At 39.3% G+C, this 23,678-nt stretch overlaps 1 pseudogene; it reads left to right on the top strand.

The window, feature by feature from the left end:
- The first annotated feature begins 15,287 nt into the window (after window positions 1-15,287).
- Window positions 15,288-18,531, top strand: LOC105745577 (phosphoacetylglucosamine mutase pseudogene; annotated as a pseudogene).
- Window positions 18,532-23,678: the final 5,147 nt, after the last annotated feature.

Here is a 23,678-nt window from a genome sequence, read left to right on the forward strand (position 1 = left end):
CTATTAATCCTGTTGGAGAATGAGGCATGGAAAGGCAGAAAAAAATGTATTTGCAAATTGGGATTCAAACGATGTAAATACCTTTGAGAAATAATGGGTGACACCAAATCCAATTCAGCTCTGGCTTCAGCGATTAGCACACATTTAGAAGTCAAACTCATATCTCCTTTAAACATATTGAACAAATGTTGTAACTGATCAGTAGGAATTCCTAACATGGGTCGTATCCAATTTATGACTCCGAGAATGTGCTGTAAATCATTTAAAGTAAGGTCAGAGAGAACGGTCAATTTAAAAGTTGACGGCCCTATGTTTCTGTTGACTAAAATGTAACCTAAATCCTGCCAAGGTTCAAGCTTTTGAATTTTCTCTTGAGCAACAAGTAAACAATTAATCTGGATAACATGAAGAACTTCATGAAAAAGAATTTGTACGTTTCTTTCTGTATCAGCTGCAAGTAAAATATCATCCGTATAATGATAAAGAATAGCATTTGGATATTTTTTGTGAATCGGCTGTAAATGTTTGATGGATTAAGTACTGACAAATGGTAGGACTATTAACCGCACCTTGAGGGGGAACAGTCCATTGATATTGTTGCATGGGAGAGGTGTTATTAAAAGTTGGTAAAGAAAAGGCAAACCTGAGGTGATCCTTCATGGCTAAGGGAATTGTGAAAAAGCAATCCTTCAAATCAATGAGCATTAAAGGCCAATTTTCTGGAATCAAATTGGGGTCAGGGAAGCCTGCCTATAAGGCTCCCATGAGTTGAATAATTTTATTAATTGGTCTAAGATCATGAATAAGTCTCCATTTTCCAGATTTTTTTGAATAACAAAAATAGGAGTATTCCAGGGACTGTGGTACATCTCCAAGCAACCAAGGGCTAATTATTCTTTTATCAGTTGATGTGCATGATGAAGCTTCTCCTCTGATAGAGGCCACTGATCTACCCATACAGGTGTACCAGAGATCCAGGTAAGGGGCAGAGGAGTTATTTAATCCAGGTAAGAGGCCATTTCTAAATATGTGGAATAGTGATTTTGGCACTTAATTGGGAGAGCAAATCTATTCCCCATAAATTTACAGGAATGGGTACAATATAAGGTTGAAAATGTCCCTTTTGCCCTTCTGGCCCAATTACTTGCAAAAGCACAGAGCTGTGCTGAGTGATAATGGATCCTCCAATACCTTGCAAGGGAAAGGAGCTAGGTTCTTTAGGCCAGGTAAATGGCCAAAAAGAGTCTGAAATAGCAGATACATCAGCTCCTACATCAACTAATCCAGAAAACTCAGTCCCATTAATAGATACAGTTAACATGGGCTTATTGTGCTGTAAAGCTTGAGTCCAGAATTGTTGCATGTCAGTAACTACAAAATCCTCCAACCTGATTCTTATTTTCTTGCTTAATAGGAGGTACAGGGAGAAGTAAAAGCTGTGCAATGCGCTGTCCTTTTGGGACAATTTGGGAAACACTGGAGCTAAGCATAATCTTTATTTCTCCCTTATAATCATTATACCACCAGGATGAACAGAAGGCCACCAGTAGTAAAGCTGAATCTTCCTGCAAGAAGACCAAAAGTGTTTTCAGGTAGGGGGCCCCAAACTCCTGTAGGGGAAAAGTTCAACCTTGTTCTGTTCTTTCAAAATTATTTCTTGGGTAGAGCAAAGGTTAAGTCTGGTGCTTCCCCAGGTGCTTGCTTTAAGGTCAGAGACTGAAGATGGGGCATTTCCCAAAACACCTGCTGTTTGCTCTGGTGTTTTGGGAGTGCCAGGAGCCCTGCTCCTCCCGGTATTTCCCAAGAGAGGTCGCCCTTGAGGATCAAATCAGGATTTGCACTGATTAGCCCAATGCTTTCCTTTTTTTACATTTGGGACAGACCCGAGTAGGGAAACATCCAGGGGAAGTAAGATTTCTAGCAGTACAGTCTTTTTGAACATGTCCCTTCTTTCCACATATAAAGCAAGTAACATTTGTCTGAATAAGAGCTGCAAGGACTTTTGCTTTATGAATCTCCGTGCCCACATTCTGGCAAGCTTTCAAATAATCTCCTATAGTAACGGCTGTGGATTTAATAGGTGGCAGAACCTGTTCACAATTAGCATTGGCGTTTTCATAAGCCAATTGCATAAGCAATGTATCAGCAGCTTGACTATTGTCTATCTGCCTATCAACAGCCTCTTTAAGCCAATCTATAAAATCCATATAAGGCTTGTAAGTACCTTGTCTGATGGAGGCAGAAGACTTTTGAGGGCTCTTACTTTCTGGTACAGCCTTCCATGCCTTTTGTGCAAGGTCAGTTCATTGAGGAAATAGCCTCTGATCTACTAGAGCCTGAGCCTGGGGATTGATAAACTGACCAATACCAAGAAGAGCCTCGATAGTAATGGGAACTTCGTAATTAAGGTTATAAATGTACTGCTGTTTAGCTCACTTGTGATATTCAGTTAACCAAACACTATACTGGGCTGGTGTGGTAAAAGTACAAACTAACGTTTTCCAATCTACTGGTGTCATAGCATAAGTAGTTGACAGAGCCCCGAGAAGTCCCTCAGTGTAGGGGGAATGCATTCCATTCTCCTTCATACTTTTCTTCAATTCTTTAAAGACAGTGTAAGGGAGGGGCTCACAGATAGGCCATTGTTGAGGATTCAACACTACAGGATACAAACTAGCAGAGAGATCTCCTTCCTTTAAGGCTTCCTCCAAACATTTCTGTATCTGAGGAATAAAACTGTGGTCACACTCAAACATTTTGTTCACTTAAATTAGCCTTAGGATGTATTCTTTAGCAGTAGCCTCAGGGGCCGAGGGCATTAAAGAAGACTCACATGGATCGGTATCGAAGTCCAGTTGTACCATCTCCAGAGCAGACTTAATTAAGTCCCAGAGGGCTAAGTGATCAACAGTAATGTACCCCCCAACCTCATAATGGTATTCAGTTTTTCTCCCACTTTCTTCCAATCCCGCAAATCTAAGCTCCCTTCTTTGAAAAACCAAGGACAATAATCAAAGAAACATTGGAAGACATAAACTGCTCTTATGCCACCTTAACCCTAGGAGCCTTAAGCAGTTGCTGCAAAACCTTAAGAAATTTAGATGTTCCTTAGATAACTGCACTCTCATATCTACAATGAGTCAGGGATGTGAATTGCCCTGCTCCCCTTACCAGGTAATGTATGACTGGTCAATGTTCTTCCTTGTCCTCGTTGCTGCATTGGTCCCTGTTCGGGTGCCACTTGTTGGAGTTCAAGAGTGGGAAGGGCCTTGCCCAGCAAGACTACAATGCATGGAAATAAAGAGAGTTCCTTTTCATGCTTCAAGATTTCTTTAATCATGACTTTGCTTCTTTATATATCTTTTTCTAACCCACTGTTAATGCATAACTATAATCATACCTACAATTAGTCTTTGTTCTCTTAGTACAGCTAATACATTTGTTTATCTGATGCCAGTGGGAAGTTTATGTTCCTTTAGTGGCAGGATGTTCTTTTTAACAGAGCAAGTCCTTGTGTTTGCAACTATTCTCATCTTTGTTAGTTCCATTATAAATTCTTACATACAGGGCATAACTGTCAGGTGCTTTGTGAGACAAGATGGTGATGCTTGTGTTCAACTGTCAAGGTTCAAGGTTTTCCTTGCATGCCTTCAAGGCCCTCAAAGGCATGCTGATGTGCCACAAACAGAGTCTCAGGGAATTGAATGAAAATGCAAAGTGCACCAACATTTGCAATATCCATAACCCACAAGGAGAAAAGAATGGAAAAGGGGAAGAAAAAGAATATTTGAGGAAATAATGAGTAAAAACTTCCCAACCTTTATGAAATCAGAGATCTCAATATCCAAGAAGGGCAATGCACTCCAAATAGAATAAATATGAATAGACCTACCTGAGACACCTACTTTTTAGAATGGCAAAAGAGAAAAGGAGAGGATTTTGAAAGCATCAAGAGAAAAGCAATGCATCACATGCAAGGGAAACTCAATAAGATTAAGTGCTGAACACCTACTCTCTGGTTCATTGGACTTACCCAGGTCAGCTAACAGGGAGGTGAGGATGGTCAGCCATCACACCAGGGAACCAAGAGAGTCCACAACTGCAAGCTGGAGAATCCCACTCATCAGCCATGTGTGATCTAAGCCTCCTCTCGATTTAGAGGTAGAGTGGACATTGTGATTCCAGGACGCTCAGGACAGAGGAATAAAATATAGTTTAGAGTGGACTTACTGGTATTCTACTACAGAACTATCATGACTCTAGCAATGGAAGAAATTGTATCATTGATAGGTAGGGAGAGGGAAGAGATGTGATATGGGGGCATTTTTGGGACTTGGAGTTGTCCTGAATGATATTGCAAGGACAGATGCTGGACTTTATAAATCCTGCCATAACCCACTCAATGGACTGGGGGAGAGTGTAAAGTATAATGTAAACCATAATCCATGCTGTGTAGCAGTGCTCCAAAATGTATTCATCAAATGCAATGAATGTGCCACGCTGATGAAAGAGATTATTGATGTGGGAGAAGTGGGGTATATGGGAACCTCATATTTTTTAATGCAACATTTTGTGTGATCTTTTTTAAAAAAGACAATAAAAATATTTTTTAAAAAGATTAAGTGCTGCCCTCTCATCAGAAACCATGGAGGCAAGAAGAAAGTGGTATGATGTATTTAAGGTACTGAAAGAGAAAAACTGCCAGCCAAGAATTCTGTATCAGGCAAAACTGTCCTTCAAAAATTGGATTAAGTCAAAGTTTTCACAGACAAACAAAAACTGATAGACTATGTTACCAAAAGAACAAAATTATAAGAGATACTAAAGGGAGTGTGGCAGCCTGAAATGAAAAAACAAGGGTGAGAAATTTGGAGAAGAGTTTAGAAATGAAGATTTTAGGCAGGGTAAACTCAAGGGTAGGAAGGCAGACAATAGAATGATATGACAACAGAAAGCTGAAGGACAAAATGGATGAAGTAAGTAATGCCTTTACAGTAATAATATTGAATGGTAATGACTTGAACTCCCAACTCAAAAGATATGGACTGAAGAATGAATTTTTTTTTTTTTGCAGAAAATTTTATTTTATTTTATTTTTTTGAATTATTTATTTATTTTTAAAAATTACATTAAAAAAATATGAGGTCCCATTCAACCCCACCGCCCCCACCCCCCACTCCCCCCACAGCAACACTCTCTCCCCTCATCGTGACACATCCATTGCACCTGGTAAGTACATCTCTGAGTATCACTGCACCCCTAGTCAATGGTCCACATCATAGCCCACACTCTCCCACGTTCTATCCAGTGGGCCCTAGGGGGCTCTACAATGTCCCGTAATTGTCTGTGAAGCACCACCCAGGACATCTCCTCGTCCCGAAAACGTCTCTACATCTCATCTCTTCCTCCCATTCCCCAAACCCAGCAGCCACTATGGCTACCCTTCCCACACCCATTCCACATTTTCTCTGTGGACATTGGATTGGTTGTGTCCATTGCACATCTATGTCAAGAGGGGGCTTAGATTCCACATGGATGCTGGATGCACTCCTCCTGCTTTCAGTTGTAGACACTCTAGGCTCCAGGGTGTGGTGGTTGACCTTCTTCAACTCCATGTTAGCTGAGTGGGGTAAGTCCAATAAATCAAAGTGTAGGAGCTGAAGTCTGTTGAGGCTCTGGGCCTGGGTGTCATATTATCAGTCCAGAGATTCAAATCCCCTAAATATATCTTAAACCCCAGCACCAACTACAATTCCATTAAAGTAGCATGCAAGTCTTGTGAAAAGAGATCCCCTCTGAGTCCAATTCCATCACGCCGAAACACCAGCTCCAGAGAAGGGCCATCTCCCATGGCAGTGAACCCCATCTGCCATGATCATAGAACCCGTGGGTCTCTTTATTCCTCAAAAGAACCAATACCTGGGATTGTATCTACTTTATCTGTCTCTCAGACTCTGCTCATTTGTGCATAAGGGCATTCCTTCTGACAGCCTCCAGACTCTTTTTTAGAGACTCATAGCCTTATATTCTCATTTCTCCTTTCCATTTCCCCCTTACATTAGGTCAAACAGCATTTTGAAGTCATGTTATTATATGTAGACAGGGATATTCTGCTGATCCATGTTGAACCTTTAATTCAAGGTCCTTCTCTAGTTGCATCTTCAGCTGATATGTGGTAGTGATCCCTCGGTGCCAGGGAGGCTCATACCCAGGTGCCATGTCCCACGCTGGGGGGACTGCACTGCATTTATGTGCTGAGTTTGGCTGTGAGAGTGGCCACATTTGAGTAACATGAAGGCTGTCAGGAGGAAACTCCCAGGCACAGTGCTACTCTAGGCCTTATTCTTATTGGAGGTGTATAGGCTCAAAAGCATAGCCATAAGTATCAGGAGCCCACTGTTGGGCCAAAAATATAAGCTGCCTATATGTTGCCAACAAGAGACTCACCTCAGATCTAAGGACACAACCAGGTTAAAAGTGAAAGGTTGGGAAGATATTCCATGCCAATAGTAACCACAAAATTGCTGGAGTCGTGATACTAATATCAGACAAAGTAGATTTCAAATGCAAAACTATTAAAGGATGAAGAAGGACAGTATATATTAATAAGAGGGGCAATTTACAAAGAAGAAATAAATAAAATAAATATTTAGGCACTCAATCTGGGTATCCCAAGATACATGAGGCACACATTGGCAAAACTGAAGGGAGAAATAGATGTCTCTATAATAATAGTTGAAGACTTCAGTATACCACTTCAGTATTGGATAGATCATCTGACCGAGGATAAAGAAACAGAGAACCTGAATAATATGATAAATGAACTAGACCTAGCAGACCTTTATAGACCATTACACCCCAAAACAGCAGGATATACTTTTTTTTCAAGTGCTCACAGATCCTTCTCCAAAATAGACCATATGTTGGGTAACAAGATAAGTCTCAATAAATTAAAAAAGATTGAAATTATACATAACACTTTCTCTGATCATAATGGAATGAAGTTAGAAATAAATAATGGATGCCTAAGAGTTACCTCCTGAGAGCCTCCATGATGCTCAAATGTGGCCACTCTCTAAGCCAAACTCAGCATGTAAATGCATTACCTTCCCCCCTGCATGGGACATGATTCCCAGGGATGAGCCTTCCTGGTGCCAAGGGATTACTACCATCACCAGGTGGTGATGCAACTAGAAAAAGACCTGGAATAAAAGGGGGAAATGGTAAAGACAAATGAGTTTATATGGCTAAGAGACTTCAAAGTGAGTTGGGAGGTCATCAGGGCAGTTGCACTTATACACATCTCAGCAGGATCCCAGAGACAGTCAAAGTAGAAAAAAACCCCAAGTTACTGGTGCTCCTGAGGGCAATGGAGACACACAGGTTGTAAAGTCATGACCGATGGCTCTGGAGTTCATTGCCTTGCCACTGGGCCCTACTTTGGAATTTGTGCTCCTGATTGTGATGGAGTTGGACTCAGATGTGACCTCTCTATACATGTCTCCTCTGTCACTTTTACTGAACCTGTGGTTGGCATTTGGGTTTGTGAATGCTCAGGAGACTTGAATCTCTGGACTGTCCATGTGACAGCTGGGCCCTGAACCTCAACAGAGTTGCAACACCTACTTTCTGGTTCATTGGACTTAACCAGGTCAGCTGATGGGGAGTTGAGAATGGTCAACCACCACACCAGGGAACCCAACAGTATCTACAACTACAAGCAGGAGAATCACATCCATCAGCCATGTGGGATCTAAGCCCCCTCTCAATTAATAGGTGGAGTGGATATTGCCATCCCAGGGTCCACAGGATGGAGAAATATAATATGGATTGGAGTGGACTTGCTGGTATTCAACTATAGAACTATTGTGACTCTAGCAATGAAAGAAATTGTATCATTGATATGGAGATGGTGGCCACAGGAGTTGCTGTGGGTAGGGAGAGAGAGGAAGAGGTATGATGTGGGGAATTTTCGGGACTTGGAGTTGTCCTGAATGATATTGCAGGACAGATGCAGGACATTGTTTATCCTGCTATAACCCATTGGATGGACTGGGGGAGAGTGTCAACTACAATGTAAACTATGGTCCAAGTGGTGTGACAGTGCTCCAGGGTGTATTCAACAAATGCAATGAATGCGCCTTACTGATATAAGGGAATGTTGATGTGGGAGGAGTGGGGGTGGGGTGGGGAGTGGGTATACAGGAACCTTTTATATTTTTTAATGTAATGATTTATGTGATCTATTTTTTTAAACCAAAGAAAAAAGAAAAAAGAAAAAGGGAAAATTCATAAATATATGGAGTTTAAACAATACACTCAAATAATCAGTGGGTCAATGAAGAAATTGCAAACAAATTCAGCAAATATCTTGAAATGAATGATATTGAGAAAACAATATATCAAAACCTATGGACACTGCAAAGGCAGTGCTGAGGGGGAAATGTATAGTCTTCAATGCTTACATTAAAAAAGAAGAGCTAAAATTGAAGCTCTAACTGCACACGTGGAAGAACTAGAAAAAGTACAGTAAACTAATTCCAATCCAACCCAAAGGAAAGAAACAGTAAAGATCAGAGCAGAAATAAGTGAAATTGAGAACAAAAAAACAATAGAGGCCGCGGACTTGGCCCAGCGGTTAGGGCATCTGTCTAGCACATGGGAGGTCCGGGGTTCAAACACCAGGCCTCCTTGACCCGTGTGGAGCTTGCTCATGCGCAGTGCTGATGCGCGCAAGGAGTGCTCTGCCACACCGGGGTGTCCCCGCACAGGGGAGCCCCACAAGCAAGGAGTGCGCCCTGTAAGGAGAGCCACCCAGCGGAAAGAAAGTGCAGCCTGCCAAGGAATGGTGCAGCACACACGGAGAGCTGACATAACAAGATAAGGCAACAAAAAGAGACACAGATTCCCGTGCTGCTGACAACAGAAGCAGACAAAGAAGACACAGCAAATAAACACAGAGAACAGACAACCGGCGTGGGGGGGGGGGGTGGGGGAGGGAAGAGAAATAAATAAATAAAACTTAAAAAAAAAACCAATAGAATCAACAAAACCAAAAACTGGTTCTTTGAAAAGATCAACAAAATTGACAAACCTTTAGCTAGACTGACAAATTAAAAAAAAGAGGAGATAAAAATAAAATCAGAAATAAGAGAGGGGACATTACCACTGACCCCACAGAAATAAGAGAGATCATAAGAGGATGCTGTGAACAACTGTATGCCAAAACCTAGACAATGTAGAGGAGGTAGACAAGTTCCTAGAAACACATGAGCCACCTACACTGACCCTAGAAGAAACAGAGGACCTCAACAAACAAACCAAAAGTGAAGATACTGAAACAGTCATCAAAAACCTCCCAAAAATGAAAAGCCTGGGAACCAGATGGCTTCACAGGTGAATTTTACCAAACATTCAAAGATGTTCTAACACCAATCTTACTCAAGCTCTTCCAAAAAATTGAACAGGAGAGAATACTACCAAACTCATTCTATGAAGTATCATCACCCTAATACTGAAACCAGATAAAGATAATGCAAAAAAAAAAGTTGCAAACCAATATCTCTAATGAGCATAGATGCAAAAAGAATCCAAAAGGACATTAAAAGAATTATACACCACCATCAAGTGAGTTTTATCCTAGGTATGGAAGGGTGAATCAACACAAGAAAATCAATTAATATAATAAACCACATTGATAAATTGAAGAAGGAAAATCACAGAATCTTCTTGATTGATGCAAAAAAAGGCATTTGACAAAATATAGCACCATTTCTTGATAAAAACACTCCAAAAGATAGGGATAGAAGGAAGCTTTCTCAATATGGTAAAGTGTGTATATGAAAAACCTATAGGGAAGTGGATTTGGCTCAACTGATAGAGCATCCACCTACCACATAGGAGGTCCAGGGTTCAAACCTAGGGCCTTCTGACCCATGTGGTGTGCTGGCCCACACATACTGCTGATGCACACAACCAGTGCCGTGCCATGCAGGGTTGTCCCCCGTGTAGGGGAGCCCCACGCGCAAAGAGTGCACTCTGTAAGAAGAGCTGCCCCATGTGAAAAAACTTCAGCCTGCCCAGGAGTGATGCTGCACACACGGAGAGCTGACGCAGCAAGATGACGCAACAAAAACAGACACAAATTCCCAGTGCAGCTGACAAGACTGCAAGTGGATACAGAAGAACACACAGTGAATGGACACAGACAGCCGACAAAGTGGGGGGAGGGGAGAGAAACAAACAAATAAATAAATAAATCTTTAAAACAAACAAACCAAAAACCCTATAGCCTGCATTGTACTCAATGGTGAAAGATTGAAAGCCTTCCCACTGATATGAGGAACAAGACTAGGATGCATACTAATGCCATTGCTATTCAATATTATGCTAGAGGTTCTTGTTAGAGCAAGTAGGTTAGATGAAAAAATAAAAGGCACCCAAATAGGAAAGGAAGAAGTAAAACTTTCACTATTTGCTGATGATATGATCCTATGTCCACAACAAAGTTACTAGAACTAATAGATGAGTTCAGCAAAGTGATGGGATACAAGATTAATGAGCAAAAAGCAATAGCAATTCTATACACTACTGATGTGCAATCTAAGGAGGAAATCAGAAAAAAAAATCCATTTATAATAGCAACTAAAACAATCAAATATTTAGGAATAAACTTAACCAAGGACATAAAGGACTTGTATTCAGAAAACTACAAAACATTGCCAAAAGAACTGAAGAAGCCTTAAATAAATGGAAGGACATTCTGTGAATATTATTAAGATGTCAATTCCACCCAAACTGATGTACAGATTCAATACAATCCCAGTAAAAATTCCAACAACCTTTTTGCAGAAATGGAAAAACCAATTATCAAATTTATTTGAAAGGGTAAGGGGCCCTGAATAACCATAATCTTAAGAAAGAAGAATGAGGTTGGAGGACTCTCACTTCCTGACTTTAAAGCACATACCTAGCTACAGTGGTAAAAACAGCATGGTACTGGCATAAAGACATATAGATTGACAAATGGAACCAAACCAAGAACTCAGAAATAGACCCTCACATCTACAGTCAAGTGATTTTTGACAAGGCTGTCAAGTCCTCCCAGCTGGGCCAGAACAGTCTATTCAACAAATGGTGCTGGGAGAACTGGGTGGCCCTATCCAAAAGAAAGAAAGAAGACTCCTACCTAACACCTTATGCAAAAATTAGCTCAAAATGGATCAAGGACCTAAATATAAAAGTGACGACCATAAAACTCCTAGGAGAAAATGTAGGAACATATCTTTAAGATCTTGTGTTAGACAGTAATTTCTTAAACTTTACAACAAAAACACAAGCAGTAAAAGAAAAAAATAGACAAATGGGACCTCCTCAAAATTAAACACTTTTGGTCCTCAAAGGACTTTGTCAAAAGGATGAAAATGCAGCTGACTTACTGGGAGAAAATGTTTGGCAATCACATATCTGAAAAGGGTTTAATGTTCATGATATAGTAAGAGATCACACAACTCAACAATAAAAAGACAAACACTCAATTTAAAAAATGGGCAGAAGACTTGAAAAGACAATTGTCCAAAGAAACACAAGTGGTCAATATCCCTAGCAATTAGAAAAAGGCAAATCAAAACTACAATGAGATATCATTTCACACCTTTTAGACCGGCTGCTATTACAAAGTGGGAAAACTGTAAATGTCAGAGAGGATGTGGAGAGATAGGAATGTTTATTCACTGCTGGTAGGAATGTAGAATGCTACAGCCACTGTGGAAGACTGTTTGGCAGTTCCCAAGGAAGAGAATATAGACTTGCCATGTGACCCAACAATGCCATTACAAGGTATATACCCTGAAGAACTGAGAGCAGAGACACAAACAGACATCTGCATACCTATGTTCATAGTGGCAATATTTCCGATTGCCCAAAGTTGGAAACCACCCAGATATCTATCAAATAATGAATAAAAGGCTTTGCTAATGCTTTGCTATACACACACACACATACACACACACACATAGATATATAGATATACTAACAATTAACTCAAGCATAAGAAAGCAATACACAGACATATATTCATTTATTTTATTAAACTTCTATTAATAATTGGGAGAATATGACATAAGCAAAGGATTGTCTACGAAGATCCAACTTTTGTATCATAATCCTTCATGATATACATACATATAGATATAATCTCACCAAATGGGGACACACCAACCAGAGTCCTGATTGGATGCTATATATATATATATATGTATATACACACACACTTTAATAAGTTTATACTGACAAGTAAAGTGAGAAACAAGAATAATTAACCAGTCAAAAGATTAAATCAATATTGATCAGAGTACAAAATAACAGAAAATAGAACAGTTTTACCTACAAACTCACCAACATCTAGCTCATGTCTGGGAAGCCCTGAATCAGTAGCTGATATCAGAATCTTGATTGGAAGCAACATCTGTGCAAAGCATCCTTTCCCAGGGTGGGATTTCAACTGACCTGACCAGGGGCTGTCCCTTTTATTGCGCTCGTAATCAGTGAACTCGATACCAGAGATGCCAACTTGTGAGTGCTGCGTCAGTTCCCGAGGAAGTGGCCAGCCTCCTCAAGGAGGACCACGACACTCCCCGGGCAGTGCACTCCAAGGCGTATGCGTCAGACCCTGAGAAAGTGGCCAGCCCTCCCGGAAGGACCACCACACTCTCTGGAATGCACCTTCTCTGTTGTTATTTGTTACAAAACATCCCCAATGTGCCCAGTGCTCTAGTTTTCATCACTCCTCCTGAAATATGGAAAGTGCTGACCAGCAAGGCATTGGTTTGATAATTAACAAAGTCTCCTGTGTGATGTTTCACTGTTAGGTTTGAACAATACTCACTAATTTTTTCCCCAATACAGTTGCAATTTTAAAAATGAAAAAAAAGTGCTGGAGAAGATGTGGACAAACAGGAACACTGATTCATCATTGGTGGGAATATAAAATGGTGCATCCAGTGTGGAAAACAGTTTGGTGTTTCCTTAGAAAGTTAAGTATAGAATCACCACATGACCTGACAATCCCACTTCTAGGCATATACTCAAAAGAATTGATGCTAGGGACCAGATCATATTTTGCACATCAGTTTTCAAATTGGCAGTTATTCACAGTTGCCAAAAATGGAAGTAACTCAAGTGTCCATTAACAGATGAGTGGATAAGCAAAATGTTTTATGTACATGTAATGGAATATTGTGCAGATATAAAAGGAATGAATTTCTGATACATGCAACAGTATGGATAAACCTTGAAGACATTATGTTGAGTGAAACAAGCCAGACACAAAAGGACAAATATTGCATGGTCTTACTGATATGAAGCAATTATAATAAACAAATTCATACAGTCAGAAATTAGACTACAGATCACCAAATGCTGGGAAATGCTAGGAAAGGAGACAGTTAAAGCACAATTACTGCAGAATTATGTTGGGAGTGATGGAAATTTATGGTAATTGATGATGTTGATGGTTGCACAACATTGTGAATGTAATTAATACCACTGAATATATATCTGAATTTTTGTTTATATTTTACTAAAATTTTAAAAAAAGGAAAAGAAAAATGAGAACACAAAAAAAGGGAGAGTAAGGAAACCAGAGAAAAGGAGAGAAGGGGAAAAGGAAAATGAAACTAATAAAGAAAAATTAAAATTAGAAAAAGAAAAAAGATAATAAGATAAAGAAAAAGAATAAAGAAAAATGAGAAACTATAAAGGGTAAAAATGAAAAAAGTAAAAAATAGAATACAAAGAAAATAGAATAACTACAATATCGAGGAAGGAATCATAAATTTTAGTCTGAGTCCCTCAAGCCACCAGAAACCAGCTTCCTGCCTAAGGATGTAGTCTGGGACTTATATACGGGCTTGGTATTACAAAACAAGGAATCAACCAATAATTGCTATGGATAATCCACAGTGGTCTTCTCCCTTTCTGGTCTCAAGAAAGCAGGGGTGTGGTTTGGATTGGATTCTGTCAGGCAGTGAGTAAGCTTATGATTGGGTTTCTCAGTAAATCTCATCTTTGTAAAGGCCAGACTGGACTTTTGGTAAGTGAGAGAAGCACTATTATGAAAATGAGCTGGATGACCATGTGAATCCTATCAGATTCTGATGCCGTCTCAAGCACATCTGTTTTTTAAAAGAGCCCACTTGGAACTACCTTTGCACGTATATCCTTTTGTTGTTGTTGTTGTTGTTGTTGTTTTTCAAAATGTTACATTAAAAAATATGAGGTTCCCATATGCCCCACCCCCTCACCCACTCCTCCCACATCAACAACCTCTTTCATTAGTGTGGCACATTCATTGTATCTGGTGAATACATTTTGGAGCACTGCTGCACCACATGGACAGTGGTTTACATTGTAGTTTACACTCTCCACCAGTCCACCCAATGGGCCATGGTAGGACATACAATGTCCAGCATCTGTCCCGGCAGCACTACCCAGGACAACTCCAATTCCTGAAAATGCCCCCACATCACATCTCTTCTTCCCTCTCCCTACCCTCAGCAGCTACCGTGGCCACTTTACCCACCTCAGTGCTACAATTTCTTCCATTACTAATCACAATAGTTCCATAGAATATCAGTAAGTCCACTCTAATCCATACTCCTCCAGCCTGTGAACCCTGAGATGGTATCTTTGGGAAACCTACAAGTTGCATCCCCCAGTTGAAAACCACAGATTTAGTTAATACCAATGACTTTTAGATCTGGAAACTGAGGCCTGGAGAGGTAAAATGCAAGGTAGTGCCCCCATCTCACTTCTCCCATGCCCGCATGCTCCTGGGAACCAATACCTCCTTCTTGGGCACCCAGAATGGGACGAGGCCTGAAGCCACATCAGAAAGCAATTTCAGGTCAGACCTCAGGTCCTCAGCCTTGGGGTCACCCTCCTCCCCTTCCCCACCCTTACCCCTCAACCTGGGCAGGCCAGGCACAGCATCTCATACCATCTCATATGCTACACCAGTGTGCAACAGGCCCACTCAGGGCTGGCCTTCCTGCTTCTATTGGGAGCCACGGCCACTTGGAGCAGTGTCCCAGGAGCCCAAGAAGATTTGGATCCAATTGGCCCCAGGCCCGAGGGATTTAGATGCTATTACAAAACACTTAGCATTATGTGCCAAGCCCAATAAACTCATTCGTCAGTAAGCTACTGCTGGATTTCAAATGAAGTCAGAACATCTTGTTCATATCCTCTTTCTCATGGGATTATTACCTGCCCTGAGATCAAAACAGACAAAATCTATGATAGGAGTCATGGTGACAGCATTACACAATCCTGAGAAAGACAATGGTGTAAAATTGGTTGATCCTTTGAGTGAAATGTTAGCACCATCCTGGGAGGAACATGCAACTGAGGAAGATGCAGAGAGTGCTAGTTGACAGCAGTGAGAAAGAAGCAGACTCTGCAACAAGATGCCTTTGTAGTTATTGGTAGAGATACCAGGCCCAGCAGTGAAAAGCCTTCACAGTCTGTAATAGAAGGCAAAATTCTTTGGGAGGTCACTTCCATGAATATGGCTTGTTAACAACCCCCAGCAGCACCTCATGTTGTACTGTTGAAATGTCAGTGGCAAATATAGAAAGGCAACCATACATGGTTACTACCAGGAACTTTCTAAGGCTATTGTGGAACTTTCCAATCAGGCTTCCTACAATGCAAAGTAATATAAATCATTTAAGGTCGACTGTGCAGATGGTATTGGGGCCCTGTGGCTAAGAGAAATTGAATACTGCTTCTCAGAGGGACTGCTGCTGACTTTGTGAAAAGTCACTGTAAGTCTCCTCAGGGAATGGAAATGAAATGCAATGAAAGATGCTGTTGGTTTTTTTTTTTGGGGGGGGGCGGCGTTTCTTTCTGAAATAATAAATATGTTCTAAACTTAGTAAGTGGTGATGGTTACACAATTTTGCAAAATTTTTAATATAATAAACTTTATTTTTAAAGAGGTTTTAGACTACAGAGAAGTTACATCAAAAGTGTAAGGGATTCCCATATACTCCACCCCTACCCCTCCCACATCTTCTCCTATTAATCAACACCTTACAGTAGTGTGGTACATTTATTAAAATTGATGAATAAATATTGACAAATTGCTACCAACCAAGATCTATAGTTTACATTGCAGTTTACACTTAATTCCAATACCCTAAAAATGTCCTATGTCCTGCCATTTATTCCCTCCCTTTCCTCTCAGAACCTCTGGTGGCCACTGTCTTTATATCAATGTTACATATTCCTCCAGTACTAAAATATTAATAAGTTTACTTGGTCCAACATTGCATTCCCCCTTTATGTTGGTTCATTTCTCAACCTTGAAGATTTGGGGATGGTGATGCCCACTCTTCTCAGATTGAGAGGGGGCTTAGACCTTATGGGGCAGATGGAAGGAATTGTTCTACTTATATTTGTAGATACTCTGTTTTGGGGGATGGGCATTGTCCATCATCATAAATTTGTTAGTTTTCCTGAGTGAGTCCAATGAACTGGAGAGTAGGTGTTGGCCTCAACTCCTCTGAGATTCAGGGTTCAACTGGCATATGAACAGCCAGACGATTTAAGTCTCTGAGACTTATATTTAATGGGTATAGTGCTACTTAAAGTCTCAAATAAAAGGGGTAGAAAAATCATCTGTTGGGAAATTATAAATGAACCTAACTCTGTTACATTGGGGAAATAGATTGTAATATATTCCAAGGTAAGGTGCATCAACAAGGTACTAATTTCAAGAGGTTGTATGCCTTGCCTATAGTATCTGGTTGGCTCTAGAGCCCTCCAGAGTATCCCCATTTAAGGTTTTGTTCACAATGGTAGTTAGTGAGATCTGCCTGAGACAAGCATAAGTGTAACCTCTGGAATGACCTCCTGACTCATTTTGAATCTCTTAGCCATAAAAACTCTTTCGTATTCGTTATTTCCCCTTTTGGTCAAGGTCTTTTCCAAATGTATCACTGGTTGGTGCTTGGTATTAATCCTTTGGTGCCAGAGAGGCTCATCCCTAGGAGCCAGGTCCCATGCTGGGTTGGGGATGGAGGGTAAGGTAGTGCCTTTTTTGCTGTATTTGGCTTAGAGAGAGGCCACATTTTGGTAACAAGGAGGATGTAACTCTTTGGCAATAGTTATTAGGTTAAATTTCAATTTTACAAGAATAAGGCTCATAGTCAAATGCAATGATTTTGAGGGCTTGGCATATTGGTTTGTCTTCTTTTACTAGGCACTGCCTATGTATTTGACACATTCTTGTACTCTATTTGAGAGTGTAGCAGGATTCCCCAGGATGGGAGTTTAATATTTTATTGCTTATTGTGTGGGTCTCCACCTACTGAGATAACACCCTATGACAAGATGAAACCATTCATATTCCATAGAAGCATGCCCCAGGTGCACCCTTTCCCACACATCTCCCCACCACTGACACCTTGCACAGTGGCCCTGCCCTGCCATATTTGCCAAAAGAACGTTCCCACAATTGCATTTCAACCACAGACCTCTACCTCCCCAGAGTTCACCTGTTCCTTCTTCCAAGCCTCCGTCTAGTTCAATGGATAGTCAAACCCACCCCCAACCCTGCTCACTCTCACACTCCACCACCATTGACCCCACTCACAACCCTGTACCACCATCATCCCCATCCACTGTCAAACCCCTTTTTCACATTGTCATATGTTCTGCCCAAATTGAGTATTGGCTCACTGCTCTCTACTCCCTTTCTATTTCCTGATAACCTATCTAACAGACTCTGTCTCTGTGGGTCTAGATGCTGTTCTTTAAATGAGATGCAGACAGAATTTTTTATTATACCGTGATGCTGATGGTCATTTTCCACTTATAGATGAAGACAAAATAGCAACATTAATTTGCAATTTCGTAAAAGAGCTCCTGTTGGAGATTGGAGAAAGTTTGGATGTTGTATTGACAGTTTCTGCAAATGGAAGTTCAATGCAGTATCTGGAAGACACCTGTCTATTGTACTAAAACTGGTGTAAAATATTTGCACCACCAGATTCAAGAGTTTTACATTGAAGTTTATTTTGAAGCAAATGGGCATGGCACAGTACTATTTAGTAAGCTCCTGAAATGAAGATAAAATAACTAAGAAAAGAATTAGAAGATAAGAAAGCTCTAAGGTGATTGAAAACCTTATTGACTAACCAGGAAGCTGGTGATCTACTACAGACATACTGGTGACTGAAGCAATTTTGACTCTGAAGGGCTGGACTGTACAGCCGTGAGATGCTGGCTATATGGGTCTTCCAAACAGACAACTTGAAATTAGGGCTTCAGACAGGCAAGCTATTAGTACCTGAAAGGTATGCAGTTACATCTCCAGTACTACAGGAGGCAATCAATGACCTAGTAAAGAAGCAAAGGCTCCCCCGAGCTTTAATCTTGTCCTTTGGAACAAAAGATGTGTTCCGAGTATATGCAGAGGCAGACTCAAAAGAAAGTGTAGACACCTTGCACATGAAGCGAGCTTGACAGTACTTCCTTCAGCTGCCTGGAATAACTGGAAAAGACTCCAGGTTTCTGAAGACAATTTTTATATTTCTGAGAAAGTGATGTTTTACCAGGTTTTACAGAATAACCATATTGCTGTTATTGTGACAAGTATGATGATATTTATAGCCAGAGTGTTTACAGCAAACCTTACTTGATTGTTTCTAGATAGGACTCTAGGTTTAAGCACTACCCGAGTAATTGTTTAGAAATACGTAAGCCTTATACTTAACCAGCTTTTTAAAAAATGAAATTTACCTCTACTTTCAATCTCATTGATGTAAAATATTGAGGTTTAAGTATATGATTCAGTCACGAACTTTACAATGTGTTCAAAAAATTCATGCACTGGGAATTTAAAGCTTATCCCACCCCCCTCAAAAATAAGAAAGAACCCCAGCAAGTTCCCAGACACTGGGGCTCTCTCCCTTTCCTCAGCAGGGGCAAGAAAACAAGGATGAGGGTGAGAAAAGCCCATAGGCTTTAGTAGAGATCATATGGGTGACCTTTGTAAGGGCTTTAACAGACCCTTGGAGGGGCAAGGGATGCAAACGGGCTGTCCCTTGGAGGGGCCAGTCTCCTAGTCCTGGACTTCCTGCACTGGCCTGTAGCGTCCCATCCACTTTTCCTCCCCCAGGAAAATTCCACACTGAGACACATTATAATCAAGTTGCCAAAGGACAAAGACAAAGGAAGACTCTGCAACTCATCACCTACAAAGGACCTTCAATAAGATTTAGTGCTGATTTCTCATCATAGCCTCTCATGGAAGCAAAAAACCAGTGGGAGACAAAGTGCTGAAAGGAAAAAAAAAATTGTCAATCACAAATACTACCTCTGTCAAAACTATTAAAAATGAGGGAGAAATCAAGAAATGTCCAGATAACAGAAGTTGAGAGAGTTCATTACCATTATGCCTAACAAATAAGAAATGCTAAAGGGAGCTCTTCAGAATGAAAGGAAAGAGTAGATAGTAATTTAAAGCTGTATGAAGAAATAAAGGTCCATAATAAAGGTAATGATATTGGTCAATATGAATGTCAGCATTATTTTATTCTTAATATTTAATTCTTTTTATTTCTTACATGACCTAAAATATAAATGTGTATGAAATAACCATATTTCTATGATATTGGGCACATAAAGTATAAAGTTGTAATTTATGATAAAACAGGATAAAGAGGAGGAGGGGTATGGGAACAAGATTGTACATTCTATTGAAGTTAACTTGGTATTAATTTAAGTTAGACTATAATAGATTTAGGATGTTAAAAGTAAACCCCATTGTAACCATGAAGAAAATATCTAAAAAATGTGAAGAAAAGGAAGTGAGATGGGATCATGCTGTTTTACTGCAAAAGGTCACCTATATACAAAAGAAGGCAACAATGGAGGAAACGTGAAGCAAAATATGTATAAGATATAAAAAAAACAAATAACAAAGTGGCTGAAATCAGCCCTGCTTTATCAGTAATTACTCTGAATGTAAATGGGTTGAACTTTTGAATCAAAAGGCAGAGACTGGCAGAATGGATTTTTTTAAAAAGCACGATCCATATATATGGTGCTTACAAGACACCTTAGATGCAAAGACACAAATAGATTGAAAGTGAAAGGTTGGAATATAATATTCTATGCAAATAATATACAAAAGATAGTGTGGATAGCTATACCAATATCAAACAACATGGACTTTAAGTCAAGAACTGTTACAAGAGACAAAAAAGGGTGTTACACATTAATAAAAGGGTAATTCACCACGAAAATGTAACAATTTTAAACATACATATACCTAATAACAAATCTTCAATTATATGAAGCAAACATTAACAGAACTGAAGGGAGAAATAGTTCTATAATAATAATTGGAGACTTCAATACACCACTTTCAATAATAGGTAGAGCATCTAGATCAATAAGGTAAGAACGGACTTGAACAAAACTATAATCTAACTAAACCTAATGGACATACAGTATACTCCACCCAGCATAGCAAAATACACATTCTTCTCAAGTACACATGAATCACTTTCCAGGTTAGACCATATATTAGGTCACATAACAAGTCTCAATAAATTTAAACATATTGAAAAATACCAAGCATCTTCTCCAACTCCAGTGGAATTAAGCTTGAAATCAATAACAGAAGGAAAACTGGAAAATTCACAAATATGTGGAAATTAAGCAATACACTCAAATAATAAATGGGCAAAAGAAAATCACAAGGGAAATCAGAAAACTTTTAGATATGAACATACCAAAATGTATGGGATGCAGCAAAGGCAGTTCTCAGGGGGAAATTTATAGCTGTAAACATCTATATTTTTTAAAAGAAATATCTCAAATTAATAACCTAACTTCACATCTTTTGGAACTAGATAAAGTGGAGCAAACTAAACATCAAGTTAGTAGAAGGAAGGAAATAATAATGTTTAGAACATAGATAAATGAAATACATAATAGAAAAAGAAGTGAGAGAATCAATGAAACCAAAAGTTGGTTCTTGGAAAAGATCAATAAAATTGACAAACCTTTAGCTAGACTGGCAAAGATAAAAAGAGAAAAGACAAACCAATAATAATAATAATGTGGAAATTACTAACGATCTTGGAGAAATGAAAAAAGATTATACAAGAATGCTATGAATATGACAACAAATCAGATAATCTAGAGGAAACGAACAGATTCCTGGAAACTAGCAATTTGCCTAAACTGACATAAGGAGAAATATATCTCAGCAGACTATAACAAATAAAGAAATTAAATCAATATTCAAAAGCCTCCCTAAAAAGATAAGTCCAGGACCAGATGGCTTCATTAGTGAATTCTGTCAACCATCCAAAGAAGAATTAACACCAATTCTTTTCAAACTCTTCCAAAAGTTGAATGGGGGTGAATCCTTCCTAAATCATTTTTAAAATAATTTATATGTTTAAATATTTTTTTTAGAGAAGTTGTGAATATACAAAACAAATTCCCATACAACACCCCTCCACCAACATAGTGCATTGTTGTGGAACATGATTACATTACGAGATAATATCCTCAGACTATAACCACTAACTATGGCTTATAGTGTACATTTGGCATATTTTTTCCACACATCCTATAATTATTACGGTACATCTTTGACATTGATGCAAAAATATTACAAAATTGTAGTCCATAGGTTACATTAATCGTATTTTTTCTATGCTTCTCCACATTTTTACCACCTTGAATAATGATGTATGTTTCTTCTAGTTCATATAAAAACATTCTTTTATTTGGATGAACCACAATTCTTATCCACCTCTGGGTTCACTATGTTATTCAGCCCCTAGATTATTCTCTATCTTTCTTTCAATTGACATTTATATTCTTTGACTACCCTTTTCAGGCACAGTATTATTTGTAAACTATCTGCATTAGTTCTACTCGCTGTAACGTTAGCATAAACTCTACCCATTTTTATAGTCATCTTTATATTTTTTATTTGCTAGTCGCTATAGTCACTCTATCCACTTTTATAGTCAAGTTAATTAAAACCTCTACATGTTGTTATGGGGGGAGGAGTGGAGTGAGGGGGGTGGGGGATGTATGGGGACCTCACATTTCTTAATGTAACATTAAAAAAATAAATAAAGACAAAAAGAAAACCTTTAAATACATTAAACATCAGTTCCCATTTTCATCCCTCCTCTTATCTCCTTACAACCTATACTCTAGGTTTTAACTCTATGTATTTATTCTTCATATTTATTTCATATTAGTGATACTGTGCAATATTTGTCCTTTTGTGTCTGGCTTATTTCACTCAGCATAACATCTTCAAGGATCATCCATGGGGAAGCAGATGTGACTCAACTGATAGAGTGTCTGCCTACCATATGGAGGTCCAGGGTTCGATCCCAGGGCCTCCTGACCCATGTGGTGAACTGGCCCATGCACAGTGCAGCTGCACACAAGGAGTACCATGCCATGCACAAGGAATGAACCCCCCAAGGAGAGCCACCTCATGTGAAAAAAGTGCAGCCTGCCCTGAAATGGTGCCACACACACGGAGAGCTGATGCAGCAAGATGATGCAACAAAAAAGAGATGCACTTTTCCAATGCCACCTGATAATGCCAGTGGTTGCAGAAGAACACACAGTGAATGGACACAGAGAGCAGAAAATGGGGGGAAAGGGGAGAGAAATAAATAAATCTTTTTAAAAAAGGCTCATCCATGTTATCATATGCTTCCCAATTTCATTTCTTTTTTATAGCAGCATAGTATTCCATCATATGTTTATAACACATTTTTTTTATCCATTCATTGGATGATGGACATGGGTTGTTTCCACCTTTTGACAATTGTGAATAATGCCACTCTGAACATTGGTATGCAATTGTCTGTTTGCATCATAGTTTTCAGTTCTTCTGGATATATTACTAGTAAAGTAGTTGCTGGATCATATGTCAGTCCTATAATTAGCTTCCTGAAGAACCGCCAAACTACCTTCCACAGAGGCTGCACCATTCTACAGTCCCAACAGTGAAAGAGTGTTCCTATTTCTCCACATCCTCTCCAGCACTTATTGTTTTCTGGTTTTCTAAATAATAGCCATTCTATGTATTCTATGTGGTGTTAGATGATATCTCATTGTTATTTTGGTTTGCATTTCCCTAATAGCTAGTGATATGAAACATTTCTTTCATGTGCTATTCTGGCCATTTGTATTTCCTTTTCAGAAAAAAATGTCTATTTAAGTGTCTGGTGCATTTTAAAATTGGGTTGCTTGCTCTTTTATTGTTGAGTTGTATGATCTCTTTATATAGAATGGAAATCAAACCATTATTGAATATATGATTTCCAAATATTTTCTCCCATTGAGTGAGCTGCCTTTTCACCTTCTTGTCAAAGACCTTTGGATCACAAAAGTATATAAGTTTGAGGAGGCCCCATTTATCCATGTTTTCTTTCAAAGTTCATGCTTTTGGTATAAGAATCCACCACCTACCACCAGGTCTTAAAGATGGTTCCCTACCTTTTCGTCTGGGAGCTTTATGGTTCTAGCTTTTATATTTAGGTCTTAGATCAATTTTGAGTTATTTTTGTATAAGGTGTGAAACAGGAGTCCTCTTTCTTTTCTTTGGATATGAATAT

Source organism: Dasypus novemcinctus, chromosome 22 (assembly GCF_030445035.2).
Source record: "Dasypus novemcinctus isolate mDasNov1 chromosome 22, mDasNov1.1.hap2, whole genome shotgun sequence".
In the NCBI taxonomy this organism is placed as follows: Eukaryota; Metazoa; Chordata; class Mammalia; order Cingulata; family Dasypodidae; genus Dasypus; species Dasypus novemcinctus.